The sequence below is a fragment of the Drosophila miranda genome (assembly GCF_003369915.1).
Source record: "Drosophila miranda strain MSH22 chromosome Y unlocalized genomic scaffold, D.miranda_PacBio2.1 Contig_Y3_pilon, whole genome shotgun sequence".
In the NCBI taxonomy this organism is placed as follows: Eukaryota; Metazoa; Arthropoda; class Insecta; order Diptera; family Drosophilidae; genus Drosophila; species Drosophila miranda.
The window spans coordinates 8855813-8876729 of NW_022881625.1; positions in this window are offsets into that span (position 1 = coordinate 8855813).

Genomic DNA, 20917 nt, shown 5'->3' on the forward strand with positions numbered 1-20917 from the left:
AAAGATGCATACCCTCTTCTCCACATAGATGGGATACTCAGTCGATTGCCACCTGCCAAATACATAACGGACTCGATATGAAGCATGCTTATTGGCAAATTCCCATAGAGGAGTCTTCACGCAATACACCGCGTTTACCATACCTAACCGACCGCTGTATCAATACAAAGTTATGCCTTTTGGTCTAACCAATGCCTCACAAACCCTCTGTCGTTTAATGGATAAGGTAATACCTGCTAACTTGCGTACGAGAGTGTTTGTTTACCTCGATGACTTACTAATTTTATCAGACGATTTCGAATCCCATTTAATGTTACTGAGAGAAGTTGCAGTACACTTACGAAAGGCTAATCTTACGATAAACATTGCCAAGTCGCACTTTTGCATGCGTGAGATTAAGTATATGGGGTTCATCATTGGATACGGACAGGTAAAGACGGATCCGAGTAAAATTGAAGCTATTAAAGAATTACCCGTTCCCAAGACGGTGAAACAATTGCGACGATTCCTTGGTCTTGCTGGTGGTACCGTCGTTTCGTCGACAATTATGCAACGGTAAGTTGCGCCCTCACAGGACTATTAAAGAAACCGAAAGCGTATGCGTGGAACCCTTTGGCCAATCAGGCATTTGAAAAACTTAAACAGTGCTTGACGTCAGCTCCCATTTTGTCTACTCCTGATTTCTCAAAACCCTTTTTGCTGTTATGTGATGCTAGTACTGTAGGAATTGGTTGTGTGTTAGCTCAGAAAAACGAAGAAGGAGAAGAATTACCCGTAGCATTCATGTCCGAGAAGCTATCTAAAGCTCAGAAAAACTACTCAGTCACGGAATTAGAATGTTTAGCGGTGATAAAGGGTGTACGATTTCAACGAAAGTACAAAATTGTACGATTAGACCTAGACAAATAGCTAACCATAAATAGGTTAAGATTTCCCAGCCACCTAAAGAAATAAACGATAATATGCTCTAAATATAAATATGTGACATGCACTACTGACCTAAATAAATATACAACGGACAGCTGCATGCATTTGTGTACATACACTGTTAAGATATTTACGGCACTATCATAAAACACATTCTGGATGACCTGCATGTGGTCAAATCACACACCATCTGCATGATAACCATTGTGACCGTCATAAATATGACCCTTGGAATATTCCACTGTTGGATTTGTAGTAATTGCTTAGTCCTAAATAGAGATAACACATTTCCCTAGCAATATGATACTCAGAGCTAATTAACCTTACCTAAGATCCTAAGTAAACAATCATACTCATAGAAATTGTATATAAACCTTGCATTTTACCAAATAAAATCAGTACGAAAGAAAACTCTGACGTATTCACATCTCCGAAGCCCAATTTGTTCAAGTACCGATTGCGGCGACCATTTGTTACTGGTACATGAACCGGTGGCATACATACATAACATTTTCAGCATACGATTGTCATATTGACAATCACCAGAATCAAGTGAATCTACATCAACAGATTCATTTGATTTGTTCATTTGGTGACCCCGACGTGATGAATTGACATTCACCACAAAATCAAGTGAATCTACATCAACAGATTCATTTGATTTACTCATTTGGTGACCCCCGACTTTTGGACACTTAACCGTTCATCTGGATTTTGTTCCCGATTTGGAACTTGGATTTAGTTGGAAAATCCTACATAATTGGTCAACTTGGCGGCCAATTTACATACATACAACAACACTCACAGTTGTGATTTAAAACCTTCGGTGAAGGAAAACTTAATTGGAGTTATTTGGATCTAACTCAACCATCACAGTCAACTTGGCGACTAAGGTTGAATTGGAAATAAGAATTCCAGTGTCATAAATATTTACTGAGATACTTTGACCATCTTCGTGGTTGTGAGTAGAGGCACAACCAGTCATAGTGACAAACAAATTACCTCCATCGGGTCAAAGTATTAAAATAAATAAAATAAAATGGCATCATCAAGCATTAATGTTATGCTAGACAGGCAGCTTGCCACAGGCGAAGAGATTCAGAGCCTGGTACGAAATTATAAAAAGGATTCTGCTGAAAGGAAGCAGAAACCAGAATATTTTAAATCCCGCATTGAGAACATATCAAAGCTCTGGGACGCATTTTCAATGGAGGAATGTAATATCAAAAAAATAACTCAAAACTCAAAAATTGAGCACAGTTATTTCTCTAACGAATATTTCAAACACACAAAAGAGTTGGTCGTCAGATATAAAGACGAATTTACAAAGCAGTTAGCTGCACTAGAAATGGATATAGATACAGGATCCATTACATCTATGGAGAGTGAGCCTGAAATAGAGCCATGATCCGAGAACAAAAGGTGCTGCTTGAAAGTCTAGAGCGCATCATGAACAGAATGACGAATGAGACGCGAAAGGACTTCAAACCAATAATAATCAAATATTGGGATGAGATTAGAGCGATCCATATTCAAATTTATAAAAAATGCATTGATCCTGTGAAAATGGGATATAACATTAACAATTACATTGCAGCTGAAGATGCAGTATTAACAGTCCAAACAATGACTGAAGCAGACGCTGTTCAACAAATTATCGCTGCTCCACATATGCATAATACATTACCCCTGCCTAAGGTTGCTATCCCTAAATTTGATGGTGACTACTTAAAATGGCAACAATTTCATGACATTTTTAAGCAAATGATTCATGAAGCATCGGTACCCGTCATTCAGAAGATGTGGTATTTAAAAACCAATGTTACGGGAGAAGCGGAAAATTTAATACGCCATCTTTCGCTAACAGAAAATAATTACACAACGGCATGGAACATGCTTCAAGAGCGTTTCAGCAACAAAAGAGTGCTTAGTAACGCATTAATTCAAAAATTATTGGATCAACCAAGCACTTCCAATGATGCAAAGTCCATTAAGGCTTTGCACGATAATGTAAAGGAAACATTATTAGCACTCAATAACATAAATATAGAGACAGCTGGATGGGATCGATTCTTCTATGTATTTTGACAAAAAAGTTAGATCGTCAGACTCACACTTTGTATGAACAATCCATACAAAGTACAAAGAAATTACAGCCTTTGAGCGAATTAATGAAATTTCTCGAACAAAGGTTCCTTACCTTGGAAGCCATTGGATGGGAAAAAACAAAGAAACCCATCACATGTGCCTCAGCAGGAACTGAAAGTCAGTATGTCTGCTATTTTTGTGAAAAGCCAAATCACGCTATTTACAAATGCACGCAGTTTTTAAAAAAAACTGTCGCAGAGAGGTTAAATTGGGTTGAAAAGAACCAACTTTGCGTCAAATGTTTCAAACGCGATCACACTGCAAAGAATTGCCAAAGAAGAGATTGTGTTAAGTGCAATAAAGGACACAACACTCTACTACATTTGGAAATCAAGTCTGAAGCCAAAACTGCAGCATCAGCAAATAGTAGTCAAAACACTTATGTATTACTAGCTACTGCTCTTGTTACAATAAAAGGCAACAATGGACAAATGGGTGAATTTAGAGCCCTACTTGATTCAGGCTCTCAAGTCAATGTGATTTCTGAAAGAGCATTGAAAATATAAGATCTGAATGTCACAAAATCAGAACTACAAATAAATGGAATTGGCGGACGAACACAAACGTCAAAAGCAAGAGTCAATGTTATGCTTACTTCACAAGATAACAAGTTTAATACAAGACTAGAAGCAATAGTATTGACACACATAGTGGCAGATCAACCAGCACAGTCAATTGATACGTCTCGTTGGAAGCTTCCGAAAAATATCACTTTGGCGGATCCCAACTTTGACAAGACTGGAAGAATAGACATACTATTGGGAGCAGAACATTACTTCGAAATCATGCAAGACAAGCATGTATCAATTGGAAAAGGATTGCCCAGGCTACAGGAAACGAAACTAGGCTGGATAGTGGCTGGCAAGCTAAGACAGGAGTCAAAGAGCCAAAGCACGTGTGCAGTTTTGACTGAGGAGGACAAGGTGGATTAGCAAATCTCCAAGTTTTGGGAATTGGATTCATTCCCGAGCAACACACCATGCTTATCCCCTCTAGAGAAGCGATGTGAGCAATATTTTTCTCAAAATATTCAAATGGCATGTGACAAGAAATTCATTGTCAGACTTCCATTTTTGGAAGATGCTTCTTCCCTAGGGGAGAGCCGTGATTTGGCTACACGTCGACTTTTTTGCCTGGAAAAACGACTGTCACGAGATCCGGAAACCAAGGCAAGCTATGTACAATTCATGAAAGAATATGAGGCACTTGGGCATATGAAGGAAATGCACACTAAAGGAAATAGCACGATCACGTTATTTTATTCCACATCACTGTGTGATGAAACCTGACAGCTCTACAACAAAATTGAGAGTTGTCTTTGATGCTTCTGCTGTTACGTCGTCCGGCAAATCACTCAACGATTTGATGCATAAAGGTCCGACTGTGCAAAGTTCGATATTTTCAATATTGCTTCGATTCCGGATGCACAAATATGTATTTACGGCAGACATCGAAAAAATGTATCGTCAGATCTGGGTCAATCCTGAGGACCAGTACTATCAAACAATTGTATGGCGAAATGATCCATCAGAAGATCTGAGATATTACAGACTCAAAACTGTAACATACGGAACTAAGGCAGCTCCATATTTAGCCACAAAATGCCTACAATATCTTGCTCAAAAGGGCAAGAGAGAATACCCGGCTGGAGCTGATGCACTAGAAAAGGATTTCTATGTGGATGATTGCTTAACAGGAGCAGATTCCATACCAGAGGCCCTCCAGAAACAGAAGGAACTTAACCAACTCCTACAAAATTCTGGATTTAAGCTGAGAAATCGATGGCAAGCAGTGTCAAAGTTGAAGCACTCATTCTGGACACAATGGTCCAATGAATATCTTCAGCAGTTGCAACAGCGTCAAAAGTGGAGGAAGTCTTCGGCTAACATTAAGGAAGGAACATTAGTAATACTAAAGGAAGACAATACACCAGTATTACAATGGCCACTAGGAAGAATCATTCGATTGTTTCATGGCAAGGACAATTTTGTACGAGTGGTGGAAGTAAAAACGGCAAAGGGGATTTTCAAACGAGAGATCCAACATGTAGCTCCACTATTCAACGAAGAGGAACCCACACATAAACATCCGATAGATGATCCATCAGAAAACGAAGAATCATCGAGGACAGACAGCCTAGGAAAAGAAAACAGCCGAATAAATTGTCGTTAACCATGACAATGTTTGTAATGTTGTTGCTGGTACCGTTAGCGATGGCACAGTCAATCAACATAACCCAGTTTGGATCAAAACCGGTATATACTTTGAAAGAGTAGGAACCAGCCAACTTGCGACAACTGATTGGACCATCATTGTCTATTACAATTTAAAGCCCTATTGGAAAGACATGAACACATTCACCATGGGACTACAAAAATTGGACATCTATGCACACAACTTCAACTAGTAGACGCATGCACCAGTATGTATCAGCACTTCAAACATATAGAAGAGGACCTGCAAGCTGAAAATACACTAATAGCAAGAACACGGAGGCAAAGGGCACCGCTGGACATCATTGGAAACATCGCAAGCAGTCTATTTGGCGTATTAGATTCAACATATGCCGAGAAATGTCGGAAACTATAGCAAAGGTTAAGGATAACGAAGATCACCTATTAACCTTGCTTAAAAATCAAACATCATTGATTGACTCTACAATCAATGTGATAAAACGGGATGAAATCTCAAATTCCAAACGATTAAGTCGAATTGAGGATTTCATCACCGAGTCAAAGGAAGGGCTGATCATTTTAGCGCCTTTCAATGGTACACTACGTTGTCTACTCAGTTGACTCTATTATCTTCAAATCTTCAACGAATGCAAGCAGAGATCATCAATGTCTTGACAGATATCCGACACAATACAATTAGCCCTATGCTAATATCCCCCGACAACTTAAGGAACAACTGGAGCAGATACGGGATCATTTAAGGCCAGGACAAGCACTTCCAGTAACTCCCGACAATATGCTCATGGTGTACCAGATGATGAAAGCAGAAGGCACTATAATAGAGGATCATGCAATTATCAAGGTTACATTTCCATTAGTCTCAGTAAACGAACTGGAAATATACAAATTGACAGCGATTCCGGTGCCAAATAAAAATGGGATAAGCATGTTTGAAATAAAAACACCATATATGGCAATCAATAGTCACCGAGACGAATTCGTTGAACTATCAGAGACTGAATTCAAAACCTGTCATCAAAGAGCAAACAATGACTTTGTTTGCTATAATAAACAAACAATGTTCTCAGCCGAAACAAGTTGTGAATTACAAATGTTTCACAACAAAACGGACTCATCATGTCACCTAGTCAACACAAAAAAATCATTTTTATGGTTGAGCATGCATAAAAGAAATCGATGGATTTTTGCAACAAAGTCATCATTAAAGCTATCAGCGGTATGTGCAGATGGCATTTCGGATATTAAGCTACAACACTCAGGAATATTGATCGCCGAACCTGGATGCATCATTCGGAATTCGCTAATGACTGTCACAAGTCAGAGCACATTGGAAACTACTCTGCAGTTATCATACGCTCGGTTTGGAGATAGTGATCTCAACGAAACATCAACTGAACGTTCTACAAAGAAGGTTTCAAGGAACAATGAAAAACTGAACTACGAGGAGCTGTATCAAATGGAAACGAATCTGCTACCACCTAAAAGTTTCAAGTTACCCCACAATCTTGAAACCATTGATCATCATCATATTGCCATCTACATTGCACTGCTCTTCATCATGATCATTGTAATGGTTAAAAGGTGGTACACAACAAGACTCTCTTCTCAGCAGAGACATACACTTAGCTCATCAGCTAGTGAAGAAAACGCACCAAGGCATCCGTTCACAATCAATATTGATGATGGTTGAGCATACTATGTTCAACGGCCGGGAGGATGTACGATTTCAACGAAAGTACAAAATTGTACGATTAGACCTAGACAAATAGCTAACCATAAATAGGTTAAGATTTCCCAGCCACCTAAAGAAATAAACGATAATATGCTCTAAATATAAATATGTGACATGCACTACTGACCTAAATAAATATACAACGGACAGCTGCATGCATTTGTGTACATACACTGTTAAGATATTTACGGCACTATCATAAAACACATTCTGGATGACCTGCATGTGGTCAAATCACACACCATCTGCATGATAACCATTGTGACCGTCATAAATATGACCCTTGGAATATTCCACTGTTGGATTTGTAGTAATTGCTTAGTCCTAAATAGAGATAACACATTTCCCTAGCAATATGATACTCAGAGCTAATTAACCTTACCTAAGATCCTAAGTAAACAATCATACTCATAGAAATTGTATATAAACCTTGCATTTTACCAAATAAAATCAGTACGAAAGAAAACTCTGACGTATTCACATCTCCGAAGCCCAATTTGTTCAAGTACCGATTGCGGCGACCATTTGTTACTGGTACATGAACCGGTGGCATACATACATAACATTTTCAGCATACGATTGTCATATTGACAATCACCAGAATCAAGTGAATCTACATCAACAGATTCATTTGATTTACTCAAAGGGAATTAAAAAGTTTCGTGCTTATGTAGAAGGTCAGGCATTCGAGGTGATAACCGATCATGCCTCATTACAATGGCTTATGCGTCAGAAGGAGTTGTCTGGTAGATTAGCTCGATGGGCCATAAAACTACAGGGATTCTCTTTTGAGATAACGCACCGGAAGGGCTCACTAAACGTGGTAGCGGATGCCCTATCGCGTAAAGAGGAAATTACTGTTTCTGAAATGGAAGAGCAGGGTCCGATAGTTGATCTATCTGCCGGAGAATTTAAATCACCAGAATATATGACCTTAATTGATAATATTCGCGCTAAGCAAGACAAATTACCAGACTTGAATATTCTCAATGATTTTGTCTACAAAAGAACCGAACCTGATCAGGGAAATAATGGTGTAGATAATCTATCTTGGAAATTGTGGATTCCTAGGGAACTCACCCAAGGTGTAATCTCACGGGCCCATGACCCGCCCAATGCCGCCCACAGTGGAGTAGGGAAAACCATCGAAAAGATTAAAAGATATTTGTTTTGGCCAAAAATGAACAAGCAAATACGTGAGTATGTAGCTCATTGGCAAAGACTATGAGTTGCTTCGCCACTTAAGACTCTTATCGGAGGATAGCCGCATTAGTTATCCGGAAGCACTACAATTTATTTGCGAATCGGCAAAGAAAAAGGTGAAAGAGTCACATGAACAAAATGCTAGGCGATATAATCTACGCTGTCGGAAAGTAGAGTTTAAGGTTGGAGAGCCAGTACTTGCCCGCAATTTCTGCCAAAGCAATGCTATTAAAAAGTTCAATGCAAAGTTAGCGCCGGTTTTTATTTCAGCCGTGGTATCTAGACGAGTTGGCTCATCCTATTATCAAAAGAAAGAACGAACAGGGTAAAAACTTAGGAATATTTCACCTCAAAGACATACAAGTGAAACACTAGGCAACTGTCCTTTTTCCGTTTAGGCTTCGCCAGTTAAAACTAGCGCTTCCTCAACTGTGGTGTAGTGGCCAGTTGTGACTCTAAAACTCCAGAGAACAGCTTGGGAAGTACGGCCCTCGCGCTTAACATTAACTCTACTCTTTACAAAAACAAGATAAGAGATCAATTACAAGAGAGCAGTAGTTAAAGCTTCCATTGAAGAGCTTAATGTCTAATTTAGAGAAGCAGCGTGGATCTGTGGGAGTTATGTTTTAAAGCTTTACTAGAAATCATACGATTACTCCGTTAGTCGTGGAAGCTATGTGTAAGCTTTGATTAGCATCGTACGATTACTCCGTTATCTAGGAAAGCAAGGTGTAAGCTTTGTCTAAAATCGTACGATTACCCCGTTGGTTGTGGAAGGTAAAGTTCCGATCGTAAGGGCTAATGCAAGTAATAGAACTTCTGGCTAGATCATTGCTATAGTGAAGCTGTGCGAATTCGGATGTGTCTTTTTATACAAATATATAGATCCAAGTGAATTTGAAAACGTTGTGCAATCAAACACGGGCCAAGTAAATTGAAGTTCTGGTGGACTACCTTATTCCTTTTGGATTAAGAAAAAATAAAAGGTATTTGGACCTTACAATAGTGACACAGCTTTAACAGTCTCGTATCATAGGGCAGGAAATCTTACTACGTTCGACACCGGGAAAGAAAAACCAATTGACCCCCCCTCCAAGAACGAGGTCGTCAAAGTCCATCGATTTCTTAGTAGATCTGGAAAAGACCTCGGATTTCCCAGGAACCAGCATCTACATAAACCAACGATAACTACAACCAAATAAACCAGAAAGAGCCGTCCGAAGATATACTAGAGTGAAACCCGAAGTTATGTGGAGGCATACTTGAGCTGAAGTACATTTTGGAGTAAGACGAGAAGAATGGTTTTCTTGCGAATTCGGAGAAACTAATATGCCGCGCTCGTCACCCTTCTCGCTTATGAATTAAGCGCGCGGCTAAGGCTTTCGCATGTAGTTCTTCGCAGTGTGTGGAGTGGTTCTCAAACTGTGAAAATAAAACATCATTCTGCGGCGATCCACACTGCCGTTTAATAGTCGTCGTGTGAAAATGTACCAAAGTATTAGTTTTGAGTCTCGTCATGAGATTTTCCATTTATTAAAGATTAGGCTACGCACTAACTATTTTTGTATTGTATAGATTTAAAAGGAAAAAAAAACCAATAATGTATATAATTACCCATAATTAGAAATTAGCGCAAATGAAAACCACATTTTTTTTAAGATCAGCCGTTGAGTGGCAAATCGTCGTCGTACGGGTATGGAAATGTAAAGAAAATCGGTGTTTCATCCGAATTAGAAGTGAAGACCTGTATATTCATAATTTTTCTCCCTTCCTCAGAATATGTTCCTACGTCGCCCCTTGAGCTCAACGGACACGCCGGATAATTCGTATAAAGTATGAGTGAGTTACCAACTTCCTTAAACGGAATTCTCGAGTATTTTCGAAATGTATATCTGTCTTATAAAACTTCTATTCCGGTATATGAAACAACCATCTCCGTGCCATAATTTAAAGCGGATCGGCTACTAATTTTTCTTTCACGTTTGCCTTCTAGTTATATAATTATCATATTTTTCTCTTCTTTCCAATTTAATTTCTTTTACGCCATATTCTCTACACATAAGTCCTATATACATATACACATATAACTAGGTATAACTGGATACTATTTCCTCCTTCTTTATTTAATTACTTTATGCTAAGTTTATACTTATCTGGAAAACCATGAAGTCCAAACCCTTAAATTTTGAATTATTAAATGATAATTAGTAGATAATAATGGAACATTAAACCTTTCGTGTTTGTCCTGAGTAGAGCCTGAGGAAGTCCGATGATCAAATAGAGATGCGCTCGATTAGGGTTATGCTGTCGATTAAACGGCATACAAAGGTAGGGAGGGGAGAGAAGGGGTCAAAGTCATCTGAGTTCCCCAAGAGCGACGGAATATAGCCTGACTATTTGTCGGTAGTCGATTAACCAGTTAGTTAAAATTCACATTCTTTTCTTTTTGATTTCTTTTGTAGAGTTCCTTTTGAACATTAAATCAAGTCTACCTAAAACATCTTTGCGAATGTGTTCGTATAGCAGAGAGGAGAGTAGGAAAGATCCCACGACATTCCGGCGAGCTAGTTAGAGCATAGCTAAAGGTACACGTTCCGAAATCCTGCTATACTATTGGTGTCTGACCGTCAAAAAAAGTATGTACAACCTCCATCCGTACATACAATCTCACACCTCTACGAATATGAATTTCTGGCACATTACATATTGGGAGTGATCAGCTGGATTGTTGGGGTCTTGCGCAACGACATTGTCGAGGTCGACATTGAGGACATGTTCTTCAAAGTTCGTGGCGTGCGAGGGGCCGTTGAACCGGCAGTCGGCGGTGGCATCATCAATTTGCTGCTGCTGCCCGTCCTCGTGGTGGGCGGGGCGTTCTTGCGGGCCGAGCGCTGCTTGGCCTGCCGATAGTTCTCCCATTCGCCAGCCATCAGCTCCAGTATGTTCTCGCCATAAACCAGAAACGGGCCATGCGATTGCACCTCATAGGCGGGCACCAGATCAGTGATCTGCTGCTCAATCTTGGTCAGCTTGGAGGTGATGGCCTTGCGTTCCTTTTCCTCTTTAAGGAACTGGCCGCCACGATTGTTGAAACGATTCGGCTCGTTGGCCTTTGCCTCTAGAGCCTGCATGCGGGACCAAAGTTCTGCACGGCTCTCGTACAGATCGAAAATCTCCTTGTTGCACGTGTAGAAGCTCTTCAGATCATCCAGCTCCAGCTCGTGCAGCTCCAACAGGTCTTCGTTGTAGTAGTTGGAGAAACGCTTGCGCTCCTGCTGGCTCTTGAGCGTTAGTTCCCACCACTTGCTTATCTCGACGCGCAGCTGCTCGATGAACGTCTTGAGGTTCTGGCTGCGCAGTGCCTGGCAGCGCTGCAGCTCCGAATGGAGGATGTCATAGGTGCGCTGCGTATTCTCGGTGCACTCGCGCACTCGTCGCATGGCGCTCTCGTCCGTCTCCTGGAGGCGATCCCACAGCACGTAGGTCTTCTCGCGCATGTCATGGATTTTGGAGCGCAGCTCCTGGATCTGCTCGGCATAACTGTTGCGCATCTGCCGCAGCCGCTCTAGTGTCTCTGGTGTTAGATTGTGGCTCAGATCGTTCAGTAGGCGATCCTCTGCATCGGTCTGGGGCATCAGCTCGAGCATCTTCATGTCATGCTTGATGGCCTTGCGCAGCTGGTCCAGCTCCGTCTGGCGCACTGCGCGCTGAGAGCGCAGGTTGTCGAGATGGTCGCGAAAGCCGTCCATCTCATCGGGCAGGGGCAGCGGGTCCGCCAGTAGAGGGAGCGGCACTGCGCCCAGCTCTTCGCAGAGCTGCTCCTGCTGGAGCAGCAGCTCCCCGATCTCCGCCCGACGTTTCTAGAGCTCCTCGCGCAGATGCTCAATGCTTTTGTCCAGCTTCAGCTGCAATGTGATCAGTGGCACATCGTCGGGCCTCTGACCAATGTCCACCGTCTCATATAGGAGTCGGGTGAGGTCGCTGGCCTCGGCTCGGAGTGCGGCTATGTCATCCAGGATGGCCGCCTGCTTCTCCCGCGACTCGGTCAGCAGATCCGTATAGAAATTATCCGCGTGCGCCTTGAGTTTGTGCAGAAAGTCCTCGCATGTCTTCGGCTCGAACATGAGGGACCACATTGAATGGAGCTGCTCCACATGCTCGCCAGTCATCTCAAGGATCTCTCCTTGATGGAGGTTGGGTCAACCATAGCCAATAGGAATGGGTCTTGTATTCGCGAATGGAAGGAATTTATGTGATGTGTGCAGGATTTCGATTGCACAATGTGTTGCTCAAGGAAAATGCCTCCGCACAGATAAGTGACGCCTCTCGTATTGGCACAAATTGCACAATGAAAATTTTGTGTGCTTGATTTGCCTCATGCCTTAAAGCACAAAACAAGTTGATTCTGATTGACGTGCGGCCAAAAAAACACCTACTTTATATTGCAAATAAGTTCCTTCAAGGTTTTCCAGTTGTAAAGATAATTTAGGATGAGAAATGTGTTTACTGCCCGCAAACAAAGGGAAACATTCATACATCTAGTGACATATCTATAGTCCATGCTCCGCATACCCTTGTCTATGTCTATTACCCTGCACCCACAATACTATAAACAATACGACACCCTCAGCTTCGAACCCTCATAAACAATCTCACGCTCGAAATGGACCACGCGTAGCCGATTGCAGGCAATGTAAACAAACACCCTAAACTGGATGTTGAACATAAAACAATAGATGCCGCCTAGAATCCAGCCGCACTAGAATCCAGCCGCACCAGAATCACGCCACTCTTCAGAGATCAATTACGAATCGATTCTCAAGAATCACACCATCCTAGCTGACCAATCAGAGGCCCTATTCTCAGCCACCCCCAAGTAATGCAACACCGATCATACGCAGCGGAAGCCTTTCATCAAAAGCCGCCTTTCCCACATATCGATCGAGTCACGTACTCCATCTCCGAAGCCGAAGTCGAAGCCAACGCCTCCGAATCCAAATCCAAATCCCAAACCGAGCATCATAATAGTAATAGTCTGCATCTAAGAAGCCAACTCAGTTCTGTTCAAGACAAACGTCAATCGCGACACCGTCGGAGAATTCAACCAAAGTTAATTCCGTTCAAGACTTCAGACCTCAGTCATCGTCGGGGAAATAACTAATGTACGCTAAGTTTAGGTGAAAGAATAAAACCTTTTTTAAAACGTAAGCTGAAGTGTCGCATATTTAATTGGCGCAGCCGGTAGGATCTCAGTTAAAAGTGAATCCCTTTTTTAAGACGATCAATTGGCGTAGTGACAGTTACAGTGCGTAATAACCTACAGTGATCAGAGAAAAAGTAACGCTAATACTAAAGAGATCCGCCAAAAAATCTACACACGATTGAACTCAATTAATATTAGGAAAAAAGTAAATAAATAAAAAGAAATCAACATGCCGCTAACAGAAATACACCTGAACCAAGCCTTGAAGTCAATCAGGCAAATTCCACCATACGACGGATGCCAAGAACGCCTAAGCTCGTTCATAAGTAGGATCGAGTACATCTCCGAATTGTACTCAACAGAAGACATCCGGCAACAAAGCATCATGTACGGAGCCACTATAATGCCGTAAATAATAAAGGATTATTTAACGAATTTAGAAATTCCTTAAACCAGGGCAGAGTCCAGAATCACACAAACTATCAAATCAATCAGACTCAGGCAGGTAGCAGTGCACCTAATCAGCCAGTCAAACGATCTAGGGAAAGCCAAAGCGGACAAATGAAAATGGATGTAAATTTTCAGCAGAGTGCCTCGGAAGAAATCGAGGAAGACCATATATAGAAATAATCGTAAATAATAAAAAATTAAGAGGTATCGCGGACTCGGGATCGTCAATAAATATAATAAAAGAAAACTACACAGATTCCAGAGTCGATAGCGACAACCTCACCGTCCACTGAGTCCGTCTGACTCAGAGCATTACACGTGATGCAACCAAAAACTGTCCGACAAAACAAAAATTTTATATTCATAATTTTTCTGAAAATTATGACATACTCTTAGGCAGAGAATATTTGATGGCATTTTTTACAAATTCTTTGAAAAAGAAAACATCAGCGCGTACCAAACACTAATTGACTTCATCGACGAAATTGATGTAAGTAACTAAAACTATCTACGGACATCAGTCACAAAACTACTCTCATAGAGATCGAACGTGCCTACGCTAACTAAAAGCTCATCGAAAAACCTTGCACAAAGCAGAATCACCAACAACTACCAACAATTATAACTAGAACAGTAACAAACACAAATATTCAATTAAGTGACAACCTAACGGAATCTAAACCAGAGGCGCCGTAATGGGGGACCCCCCAGATCGAGGGCCTAGACTCTCTCCCCAAATTGAAACCCTTCTACAAACACCTGGACCGAAATTCGTCAACATCTCGAGAACAGATCCAACAAAGACCTCAACCTGGTATCCCCCTTTCTCATAAAAAAACAAGTTGACTACACCTGTGGAGGTGAAGTCGAAATCTGCAAAAAAATAAGAAACGGAACAATTTTGATAAAGACGAAAACAAACATACAAGCGAAAAAACTAATACACGACATCAACGTCAACGTCACAATACACAACTCTCTTAACTACTCAAAGGGCGTCGTTTACTCTAACGATTTAAGAGGCATTGAAGAAGACGAAATCCAATTAGAACTTGCGCACGAACAGGTGTCCGAAGTAAAGAAAATCTTGAAAAGAGAAAACGGATCTCTTAAAGAGAATGGCGTCTGCATATTAACATTCAACCTACTAACCCTACCGGAGTACATAATGATTGGATACCAAAGAGCCCAAGTCAGGCAATATATACCACTTCCAATGAAATGCAACAATTGCTTCCAGTTTGGACACCTCCAAAAATTCTGCAAAAACAAACAACTTTGCTTCAATTGCGGAGAGGACTTTCACATTGACACGACCACACAAGAGAAATGTAACAAAACCCAGCACTGCATTAACTGCAATAACGACCAGCACTCTTCGAACCCACATAACTCCACCAGCAAAAAATGCCCTATCTTTATCACTCAATACGAACTCCAAGCAATTAAAACCACAAACAAATGCGACAACAAAACAGCCCTCTCAATACTACGGACACGGAACACAGATAATACACCCCACTTATTCTCTTCGGTCACCAAAACCACACAGGCCTCTACGCATTCCCAACAACAATACACAGCATCACAGCATCAACACACAACACCACAACAACAACAACACACAGCATCACAAAAACAACAACACCCCCAGCAAGCATCCACATCCAAACGCCAAACTGTATCGTACTCTGATATCGACTCAGTAAGATAAACACCCTATCAAATTCCCATAAAAACAGCACAACCTCTAACAATGTAAAAATTATACCACTAACTACCACTAAGCGCAGATTAACAGCAATTAAGGCTGCTGAAAAACTAAAAAGCTCAAGCAGCAAAAAAACAAGAGAGAAGAACCCCAATACTGACGCCTTGAGTAGCAACAACTGCTCAATGAAAATATAATCCGACTAAAACTAACAGATCAAGTAAAAACAACCCAAATAATCAGCACTCAAGAGATAAAAACTTACAAAAATGACTCTGACAATAATCCAATGGAACCTTCGAGGCTACATAAACAACTATAATGAATTACAAATTATTATTAAACAATACCAACCGCATATAATTGCATTACAAGAAACACATTTATTTAATATTCACAATATACCCATTCCCATCAACTTCTCACTTTACGCTAAAAACTACTCACCCAATTTTGGGGGAGCAGCAGTCATCATACACAACTCAATCCAATCGAATGAAATACATTTACAAACTGACTTCGATGCAACTGCTATTGAAGTTGAATCGAAGAAAAAATTTAAAATAATTTCTGCATACATATCGCCAAGCCAAAATTTTAACGAAAGTAACCTACACAATGTTCTCAGCAACAACTCAAGCTCACTTATTTTAGGTGATTTCAACAGTTGGAGCAAACTTTGGGGCTCACCAAAAAATAACGCAAGAGGCAATACAGTAGCCAAATTCCTAAATAACACCAACTTTATACTCTTAAACGACAAATCCCCCACACACTTTACCACACACAATACATACACACATATTGACCTATCATTTTGCTCTCCAGACTTATTCCAATACGCTAACTGGAAAATCATCGACGACCTTCACGGAAGTGACCATTTCCCTATCCTCATTACACTCTTTAACAATAACAAACAGAATAAAACACAAAACAACCCAATCTTCAAAATAAACTCAGCCAACTGGGATGCATTTAAGGACAAAACTGATTACTTTAATACAAGAAATTTGCCCTCAAACAATATCAATAAAGAATCATCGTGTCTAAATAAAATTCTACTACAAAGCGCCCATCTTACCATCCCACAAACATCAATTAAAACCCATCCCAGAAACGTTCCCTGGTGGAACAATGGACTGCAAACTCTCAACAACGAAAGAAAACAAGCATGGAACAAACTAAAAAAACACATTACAACTACAAACATAATTAGATTTCGAAAAGCAGCGGCAAAACTTAAAAAAGAAATTAAATCTGCCAAAAATAAGTCACTCTCCTCTTTTACTTCAGAAATCCAACCACAAACAAAGACAAGTCAAACCTGGTCAAATATAAGACGCTTTTGTGGACTGAATAATATGAAAAACATCCATACAATTATCCATCCGACCACTTTACAGCCAACTTCAGATGATCCCTCCATTGCCAATTCATTTGCTGAATACTGGTCTGATCAGTCCAAAGATTCCAACTTCTCACCCATGTTCACTAACAACAAATATTCAATTTCAACATATCAAAGCTCTCCTCCATCGCAATCTGCTCAGAAAATAGAATCAGATATCACTTCCATAGAACTTTCCTCCGCACTCTCAAGCTTAAAGGGCCATACACCAGGTATTGATCGAATCTCCTACCCAATGATTGCAAATACATCCCCAGCAGTTAAGGATAGAATTTTAAAACACTACAATAATATACTTAATAACTATATACCCCAAACTTACAAAATAGGTCTTGTTATACCAATAGCTAAACCCGGCTGCATCAAAACATCAATAACCTCATACCGCCCGATTTCTCTAAACTCTTTCTTCGCAAAAGTTCTAGACAAAATCATAGCCAAGAGGTTGTGGTGGTTTATTACTACAAACAAACATATACACACAAATCAAATTGGTTTCAAACGTGGAAAATCAGTTACAGACAATCTAGCGTACTTAGATCATCTGATAACTGATGCATTATCCCACAAACAACATTTGTCAATAGTGTCATTAGATTTCAATAAAGCCTTTGACAAAATTGGACTACATGCAATAACTACGCAACTCCAAGAATGGAATATCGGCCCAAAAATACTTAACTATATAATTAATTTTATGAGCAAGAGAAAAATCAAATGTCGCGTAGCAAACAACCTATCGAGCACTTTTCCTCTGCATAACGGAATCCCCCAGGGATCACCGATATCAGTTATTATATTCTTAATAGCATATAATAAACTAGCAAACCTCATTACTATCCAACGAAATCTCACATTCACAGCCTATGCAGACGATTTTCATATTATTGTCAAATTTAAAAAAAAACCAAACCCAAGAAAATTTAAATCTCGATGATCTATTCCAAAAAATCGACGAATGGTGTTCGTTTTCAGGCTCATCCTTATCATTTGATAAATGCAAACACTTACATATATGCCGTAAACATAACTGTAAATGCACAATAACAACAAGAAACCTAAACATTCCGAGCGTAGACCACTTAAAAATATTAGGACTCACATTCGATTCAAAATATAGATGGACTAGACACATAGAAGACTTAGCTAGCTCTCTCTCAAACAAAATTAATATAATAAAATGTCTCTCCAGTAACAAGTTCAATTGCAATACGCATACACTAATATCAATCACAAAAGCAATAATAGTTTCTTAAATTGACTACGGACTAGTATTTTACGGCAATTCCTCAATAACTTGGCTTAAAAAAATTCAAACCATCCTAAACTGTGCAGTAAGGATAGCTTTGGGAGCATTCAGGACAACCCCGGTTACAAATCTTTTAATGGAAGCTAACATAAACACAGTTGCAGATCGACGTGACTTTCTACAAGCCAAACTAATAAAAAACCTTTATTTTCCAAACAACTCACCTCTTCACAAAATCTCAAAGTCCCTCCAAAGCAGAATCCACTTCAACAACAAAATACCTTCAGCAATAACTTACTCACTACAACATTGCAAAAAACAAAACATAAGCCTTCTCATAAAACCCGAGATAAAAACTAAGCTACCTTTCTGGAAATTCCAACCAAATACCATAAATACCGAACTTGAAAAACTAGACAAAAATAATACACACTACTCTATATACCAACAACACTTTCTTACCATCAAAAACCAATTTAATGATCACACTTTTCTGTTTACGGATGGATCTAAAACCATAAGTACCACATCATTTGCAATCACAACGGAAAAAAACACCTTAAAAGTGGGCTTACTACAAAATTTTTCTTCAATTTACTCTACCGAAATCATAGCCATATTCGAGGCAATACAAATTGTTAAAGCTATGCGCGGGAAATATATGATATGTTCAGACTCTCTATCCTCTCTTCAAGCCATAGGCAACCCCGATAACTTCAACTATTATGAATCTAAAATTAGATCTCTTCTAATGCAACTACATCCAAAAATAAAACTACTCTGGATCCCAGGTCATAAAAACATAAAAGGAAATGAACTAGCAGACCAAAAAGCGAAATCAGCTTCAATAATGCCCCTTACATACACACACAATAACAATATATCAGACATTAATAAACACCTTAAGACAAAAATGCTTAAAAACAAACTTATAAAACTAGAACAAACATCGAACTGGTATCAATTTATCAATCCCAACCAAATAACAGCCGACAAATTCACCAAAAGACTAGACCAAAACACCACATCAAGGATAAAACAAACAAAAATAATTAGACTAAGACTAGGACATACAAGAATAACTCACCAACATTACCTAGACCCTACCAAAATAAATACTTGTACGCATTGCCTGAACAACGTTCCAGTAACTTTAGAACACCTACTCAAAGACTGCCCATCCTCACAACTCACAGACATACGTTTTAAAATCTTCGCTAACAATAATCCGCTGACATTCCTCTCTAACCCAACTAAAACTGAAATAGACCTAATCATAAAATATCTAAAAGAATCCAACTTATATCCATTAATCTAACTCTAATATAAAATCCATGGAATACATCTCACATATAATAAATATAATATAATAAACATAACATAATAACAACATAGCCGAAGGTCATAGTAACCAGTGCTATCACTAATAAGCTAGGTTAATAGTTTTAACTCTAACCTCGCTGTAAATAAATAAATAAATAAAATATTTGATGGCCAGCAAAGCCGTCATCGATTACCGAAATGAAACGGTAACGTTAGGAGAAAGGTCATACCCAATCATCCAAAGTGGAGAAGCAATTGCCGTCGGCAAGACCGCACACAAAGGTGATAAGCCATCTTCAAAGGAAGATATAACTACACCTAAGTGCCTTGACCCATCTCCTGAAGGAGAGCAATACTTCGCTTCCGCATTAGAGAATGAATTAAGGGAATGCAACCAGCTAAGGTTGGAACATTTAAATGACGAAGAAAAGGAGAAACTAAAGAAAGTTCTCTATGAATTTAAGGACGTGCAGTATAAAGAAGGTGACATTTTGACCTTCACTAGTACTATAAAGCACGAAATTAAAACCCATAACGAAGATCCTGTATATCGCCGACCATATAAATATGCTCAAATACACGATCAAGAAGTGACTCAACAAATCAAAGATATGATTAGACAGGGAATCATTCGTAAGTCGAACTCTCCCTATTGTGCACCCATCGCTATGATACCAAAGAAAATAGATGCTTCAGGAAAGCAAAAATATCGTATGGTAGTAGATTATAGAAGTCTAAACGAAGTGACAATCAAGGATAAATATCCTACACCCAGAATGGACGAAATACTAGATAAACTAGGTAGGTGCCAATATTTCACAACAATCGATTTAGCTAAGGGATTCCATCAAATTCCTATGGAACCTAGCTCAATCCCAAAAACAGCTTTCTCCACGAAGCATGGTCATTACGAGCTCACTCGTAAGCCCTTTGGGCTAACCACTGCCCCGCTACCTTCCAAAGATGTATGAACAATCTGCTAGAAGAGTTAATCTTCAAAGATTGCCTCGTATACTTAGACGACATCATTATATTTTCCACTTCATTGGAAGAACACCTGTTGTCACTAAGGAGAGTATTTGGAAAGTTGAGAGACGCCAACTTAAAGCTACAAATGGATAAGTGTGAATTCCTGAAGAAAGAAACGGAACTCCTAGGCCATGTAGTAACAACTAACGGCATAGTTCCTAATCCAAAGAAAATATCTGCCATAATAAACTTCCCAATACCCAATACAACCACAAAAATAAAATCATTCATAGGTTTATGTGGATTCTATAGGAAATTCATTCCCAACTTCGCTAATATAGCAAAACCTATGACACTCAAATTAAAGAAACGAGCAGTCATAGACCCAACAGAGGA